The sequence below is a fragment of the Salvelinus sp. IW2-2015 genome, unplaced genomic scaffold (genome assembly GCF_002910315.2).
Source record: "Salvelinus sp. IW2-2015 unplaced genomic scaffold, ASM291031v2 Un_scaffold2095, whole genome shotgun sequence".
NCBI lineage: Eukaryota > Metazoa > Chordata > Actinopteri > Salmoniformes > Salmonidae > Salvelinus > Salvelinus sp. IW2-2015.
In genome coordinates, this window is record NW_019943434.1 from 89,270 (window position 1) to 96,616 (window position 7,347).

General features: G+C 42.4%; 1 long non-coding RNA gene across 1 annotated transcript; it reads left to right on the forward strand.

Annotated features, from left to right (window-relative positions):
• Positions 1-210: 210 nt before the first annotated feature.
• Positions 211-2,449, forward strand: LOC139024983 (uncharacterized). The gene is made up of 2 exons (XR_011476382.1): positions 211-2,095; positions 2,252-2,449. It is a non-coding gene; the product is annotated as an uncharacterized lncRNA (long non-coding RNA).
• Positions 2,450-7,347: the final 4,898 nt, after the last annotated feature.

Below are 7,347 nucleotides of genomic sequence, written 5' to 3' on the forward strand. Positions count from 1 at the left end.
TGAGGTTGAGGGGACGACGATGGTGAGGTTGAGGGGGACGACGATGGTGTGGTTGAGGGGACGACGATGGTGAGGTTGAGGGGACGACGATGGTGTAGGTTGAGGGGACACGATGGTGAGGTTGAGGGGACGACGACTGGTGAGGTTGAGGGGACGACGATGGTGAGCGTTGAAGGGGACGACGATGGTGAGGTTTTGAGGGGACGACGATGGTGAGGTTGAGGGGACGACGATGGTGAGGTTGAGGGGACGACGATGGTGAGGTTGAGGGGACGACGATGGTGTGGTCGGCGGTCCGGCTGCTCCTACAGGTGTTGCACACTGGGAGTCGCTGGCGGTGGTGACGCAGCTGTCAGGAGTGGTTCCAGTGGGGGGGTCCAGCAGAGGCGATGGCGTCGATGGTCTCATCCATGGCAGCCCTCTCCTGTGCCCTCTGTGTTCTGCCCAACACTCTTTCTCCTCTGCCTCGGCCCTCTCCTTCTCACCCCTCTCCTGCCACTGGTGCGTGTATTCCTCCTTGGTGAGGCACGTGGCGACCACAGGGAGTCTTCTGTATCGGTCTGGCCGATACCTCAGGACAGTAAGGATGTGCCTCAGGTCCTTCGCTATCAGCCCCCCCTCTATTAGCGGGTGCTTTTCTGGGGCTGGAGCAGGGGCCGAGACTGGAGCAAGGGCCGGGACTGGAGCAGGGGCTGAAGGTCCTCCTGTGGTTGCTGGAGAGGAGGTGCTGGTGGTCACAGTGCTGCTGGTTCCAGGAGGCAGTGCTGGGACCCGGTAGGGATCGAGACGGCATTAAATGGGACCCTTCAATGGCTGAAGGGTCAAAACGGAAGAGACCACACTTCTTAGACCGTTCCACCACATAGTGCCCTGGGGAGCCAGCACCGTGTGCCTGCTGTGGTCGCTACAAAGCCCTCATTAAACACCAATGGTATTCACTAAATTGGTTTATATTTAGGATGTTTTACAGCTTTGTCATTTAACAATTTAATTTGAGGTGATGAAGCCACAAAGGGCCAGAGATAATTACAGACACCTGTGATAATCTGAAGTACCTAAAAGGGCCACTAGATTTTACTTTTTCTATTTAACTAGGCAAGTCGGTTAAGAACAAATTGTTATTTACAATGACGGCCTACCCCGGCCAAACCCGGACGAAGCTTGGCTAATTGTGCGCCGCCCTGGGGACTGTAGTGTCGCCTCTTGCACTGAGATGCAATGCCTTAGACCGCTGCGCCACTCGGGAGCCCAATTACAAATTATTCTTAAAATATACAAAAATTCTGGTAGTTTACTGAGAAATGTATAAAGTTCCCAGTAACATACCCTCCCTTTGCAAGCCCTACCCTGGATCAGAACTCCTACTGAGATGCTTTATAAATACAGGCCCTGGTCTATATTAACACATGGCATGGTAACCTGTAGACTATTAGAAATGCATAGTAAAAAATGACTGCTGCTTTGCATTGGTTATCGCAAAATACCCGCTACACAACTTTTAGTACTCAACATATTACAACATCAACCACCATACTTTTGGTTCAATACAACGGAGGTCTTCTAGACTGAAGACAGACAACAATGACAAGACACATTTCTACAAGAAATGCCATTTATTTAGATTCATATTTCAAGAAAATAGTGTAACATTTATAATTCTTACAAGACAATACAGTACAAATTCTTTCCAGGAGAGGGAAAGAGGGGGAGAGGGGAGCCGGTTAATATGGAGTCTGTTGGCTCTGCCTCTCACCATCCAAAGCGAGACACCAGCTTCTCCTGATCATCCAGGTCTTTCTGCACCTTCTTCCTCATGTAGAATATGGGGCAGTCCCCGGCTGTACACAGGGAGGGACAGCAACATTTACTTAATAATAATATCATATATACCGTGGGGTCCTAAACTATTGACAACCTTGATAAAGATGAGCAAAAATGTATAAAATAAATAATTCAAATACTGTATGCTCCATATTATTTGATGCTTATATCATTGCTCAGAGAAAGAGATTTAAGTAACTTTTCCCCCTCCTGTTTCAATACCTCACCTTGCCAGGATAACGGCACCGAGCCTTCTTCTAAAGTGTTTTATGAGGTTGGAGAACACAATGGGAGGGATCTGGTGTTTTATGAGGTTGGAGAACACAATGGGAGGGATCTGGTGTTTTATGAGGTTGGAGAACACAATGGGAGGGATCTGGTGTTTTATGAGGTTGGAGAACACAATGGGAGGGATCTGGTGTTTTATGAGGTTGGAGAACACAATGGGAGGGATCTGAGACCATTCCTCTAAACAACAAATTTGCAGATCCTTGATATTCTTCGTCTGTGATTATGGACTTCCCTCTTCAATTCAAACCACAGGTTTTCAAATGGGTTTGAAGTCTGGAGACTGAGATTGCCATTGCAAAATGTTGATTTAGTGGCCAATAAAAAATGTATTTGAGGATTTTGATGTGTGCTTGGGGTTATTGTATTGCTGGAAGATCCACTTGTGGCCAGGTTTCAGTCTCCTGGCAGAGGCATCCAGGATTTTGGCAAAAATATCCTGGTACTTGGTGAAGTACAGTGGTAAGAAAAAGTATGTGAACCCTTTGGAATTACCTGGATTTCTGCATAAATTGGTCATCAAATTTGATCTGATCTTAATCTAGGTCACAACAATAGACAAACACAGTCTGCTTAAACTAGTAACACAAACAATTATACGTTTTCATTTCTTTATTGAACACACCGTGTAAACATTCACAGTGCAGGGTGGGAAAAGTATGTGAACCCTTGGATTTAATAACTGGTTGACCCTCCTTTGGCATCAATAACCTCAAACAAACGTTTTCTGTAGTTGTGGATCTGACCTGCACAACGGGCAGGAGGAATTTTGGACCATTCCTCTTTACAAAACTGTTTCAGTTCAGCAAAATTCTTAGGATGTCTGGTGTGAACCGCTCTCGAGGTCATGCCACAGCATTTAAAAAAAAAATCGGGTTGAGGTCAGGACTACTGTTGAAGCCATTCTGTTGTTGATTTACTTCTGTCTTTTGGGTTGTTGTCCTGTTGTACCACCCAACTTCTATTGAGCTTCATTTGGCGGACAGATAGCCTTACACTGTCCGGCAAAATGTTTTGATAAACTTGGGAATTCATTTTTACATCAATGATAGCAAGCTGTCCAGGCCCCGAGGCAGCTCCAAACCATGATGCTCCCTCCACCATACTTTACAGATAGTATGAGGTTTTGATGTTGGTGATTTGTGCCTTTTTCTCTCCACACACAGTGTTGTGTGTTCCTTCCAAACAACTCAACTGTAGTTTCATCTGTCCACAGAATATTTAGCCAGTAGCGCTGTGGAACATCCAGGTGCTCTTTTGCAAACTTCAGACGTGAAGCAATGTTTTTTTTGGACAGCAGTGGCTTCTTCTGTGCTATCCTCCCATGAACACCATTCTTGTTTAGTGTTTTACGTATCGTAGACTCGTCAACAGAGATGTTAGCATGTTCCAGAGATTACTGAAAGTCTGACACGAGGATCATTGAGCGTTCTGCGCTGTGCTCTTGCAGTCATATTTGCAGGACGGCCACTCCTAGGGAGAGTAGCAACAATGCTGAACTTTCTCCATTTATAGACAATTTGTCTTACCGTGGACTGATGAACATCAAGGCTTTTATAGATACTTTTGTAACCCTTTCCAACTTTATGCAAGTCAACAATTCTTAATCTTAGGTCAGGCGATGCTTCTTGTGAATAGCAAACTCAAATGTTGTGAGTTTTTTATAGGACAAGGCAGCTCTAACCAACATATCCAATCTCGTCTCATTGATTGGACACCAATAAGCTTTTGGAAAAGTCATTAAACTAGGGGTTCACATTTCCCCAACCTACACTGTGAATGTTTAAATGATGTATTCAATATAGACAAGAAATATAATAATAATTTGTGTGTTACTAGTTTAAGCACACTGTGTTCGTCTATTGTGACTCAGATGAAGATCAGATCACATTTTATGACCAATTTATCCAGGTAATTCTAAAGGGTTCATACTTTTTCTTGCCAGTGTACATTATCCCGTTGGCCTTAACAAGGGCCCCAGAAACAGTATAAGCAAAATAGCCCCATAACATCAAACATCCATGAAAACAGAGTTCTTTGGCCACACACACTAGAGGTGGGTTTGATGTCAAAATGAGAATGCATGAACAGAATATAACCCCATACCTGTAAAACATGGTGGTGGATCTTTGTTATGGGACTATTTTGCTATTTTCACAGGAGATATGCTCCCAGAAACATAATACAACCTATACAGAGTGTGCAACTTTATTTTTATACAGTTTACCCCCCCCCCCCATCAGAATCTACAAAAATGTTGGGATGTGCCTCAGCCCATGCTTTTTAAGGGACTGATGCTCTGACAGCTTGGTTACTGGAGGGTTGAACTGTGTTACAGGGGTTGAAAGGGAGAAGGGGGATACCTAGTCAGTTGTACAACAATGCATTCAACTGAAATGTGTCGTCCGCATTTAACCTAACCCCTCAGAGAGGTGCGGGGGACTTGCCTTAAGGTGTTTCACCTGTACTGCTCATCCTAATATTTAGATATTTCTTAATTCCATTCTTCTACTTTTAGATGTGTGTATTGTTGTGAATTGTTAGATATTACTGCACTGTTGGAGCTAGAAACACAAGCATTTTGCTACACCCACAATTACATCTGCTAAATATGTGTACATGACCAATAACATCTGATATTTAAGAGTGGTGATATTAACCATCTCACATTTTTCATTATAAACATTCTTCAAGCTCTGTGAAGTTGGTTGTTGATCATTGCTAGACATTTTCATGTCTTGCCATAGATTTTCAAGCTGATTTAAATTGAAACTAGGCCACTCAGGAACATTCAATGTCGTCTTGGTAAGCAACTCCAGTGTGTATGTGGCTTTGTGTTTCGGTTATTGTCCTGCTGAAAGGTGAATTTGTCTCCCAGTGTCTGTTTGAAAGCAGACAACCAGGTTTTCCTCTAGGATTTTGCCTGTCCTTATCTCTATTCCGTGTCTTTTTAGCCTAAAAAAACTCTAGTCTTTGACGATGACAAGCATACCCATAACACGATGCAGCCCAGGCCACTCACTATGCTTGAAAATATGAAGAGTGGTACTCAGTTGCATTGGATTTGCCCCAGACATAACACTGTGTATTCAGGACAAAGATTTTACTTCTTTGCCACATTTTTTGCAGTTTTACTTTCATGCCTTGCTGCAAACAGGATGCATGTTATGGAATATTTTTTTTTTATTCTGTGGAGGCTTCTTTTCACTCTGTCGTTTAGGTTAGTATGTGGGAGTAACTACAATGTTGTTGATCCATCCTCAGTTTTCTCCTATCACAGCCATTAAACTAAACTGTTTGAACGTTACCATTGGCCTCATGGTGAAATCCCTGAGCGGTTTCTTTCCTCTCTGGCAATTGATTTGGGAAGGACACCGTAATTAATAACTTCACCATGCTCAAAGGGATATCTGCTATTTTTATTAGTTCTGTGTGTAACAGATATGTTGATGTGTAGTTCAGAGTGGATCTATGTGGTAATTGTCCAACATGAGTGTGTGCTGCTGGTACAGACGTTGCACTTTCAGGTGCATTAAAGTTTCCCTATTTCAGAAGTGAACATAGAGCATCTCCCATTTCAGAAGTGAATATAGAGCATCTCCCTATTTCAGAAGTGAACATAGAGCATCTCCCATTTCAGAAGTGAATATAGAGCATCTCCCATTTCAGAAGTGAATATAGAGCATCTCCCATTTCAGAAGTGAATATAGAGCATCTCCCTATTTCAGAAGTGAACATAGAGCATCTCCCATTTCAGAAGTGAATATAGAGCATTCTCCATTTCAGAAGTGAATATAGAGCATCTCCCATTTCAGAAGTGAATATAGAGCATCTCCCATTTCAGAAGTGAATATAGAGCATCTCCCATTTCAGAATGAATATAGAGCATCTCCCATTTCAGAAGTGAATATAGAGCATCTCCCATTTCAGAAGTGAATATAGAGCATCTCCCATTTCAGAAGTGAATATAGAGCATCTCCCATTTCAGAAGTGAATAATAGAGGCATCTCCCATTTCAAGAAGTGAATATAGAGCATCTCCCGTTTCAGAAGTGAATATAGAGCATCTCCCATTTCAGAAGTGAATATAGAGCATCTCCCATTTCAGAAGTGAATTAGAGCATTCCCGTTTCAGAAGTGAATATAGAGCATCTCCCGTTTCAGAAGTGAATATAGAGCATCTCCTATTTCAGAAGTGAATATAGAGCATCTCCCGTTTCAGAAGTGAATATAGAGCATCTCCCGTTTCAGAAGTGAATATAGAGCATCTCCCATTTCAGAAGGGAATATAGAGCATCTCCCATTTCAGAAGTGAATATAGAGTATCTCCTATTTCAGAAGTGAATATAGAGCATCTCCTATTTCAGAAGTGAATATAGAGCATCTCCCATTTCAGAAGTGAATATAGAGCATCTCCCATTTCAGAAGTGAATATAGAGCATCTCCCATTTCAGAAGTGAATATAGAGCATCTCCTATTTCAGAAGTGAATAAATCGGCAGTGTAATAAATACTTGTTCTCCCCACTGTATATATATCCTGGTACAGAGCACATCCCTATGGAGAGAGCCCTGACAGCGTTGACACTGTGTCCCACAGGCGAGAGAAGAACAGGACCCAGATTAACAGAACAGGTTGATATATTAGTGCCTAATGAACAGGACCCAGATTAACAGTACAGGGTGATATATTAGTGCCTAATGAACAGGACCCAGATTAACAGTAACAGGGTTGATATATTAGTGCCTAATGAACAGGACCCAGATTAACAGTACAGTAACAGTAACAGTCTATTAATATATTAGTGCCTAATGAACAGGACCAGATTAACAGAACAGGTTGATATATTAGTGCCTAATGAACAGGACCCAGATTAAACAGAACAGGTTGAATTATTAGTGGCCTAATGAACAGGCCAGATTAACAGAACAGGTTTATATATTAGTGCCTAATGAACAGGACCCAGATTAACAGAACAGGGTTGATATTAGTGCCTAATGAACAGGACCCAGATTAACAGACAGGGTTGATATATTAGTGCCTAATGAACAGGACCCAGATTAAGAACAGGGTTGATATATTAGTGCTAATGAAAAGGACCCAGATTAACAGTACAGGGTTTGATATATTTAGTGCCTAATGAACAGGACCAGATTAACAGAACAGGTTTGATATATTAGTGCCTAATGAACAGGACCCAGATTAACAGAAACAGGTTGATTAATATTAAGTGGCCTAAT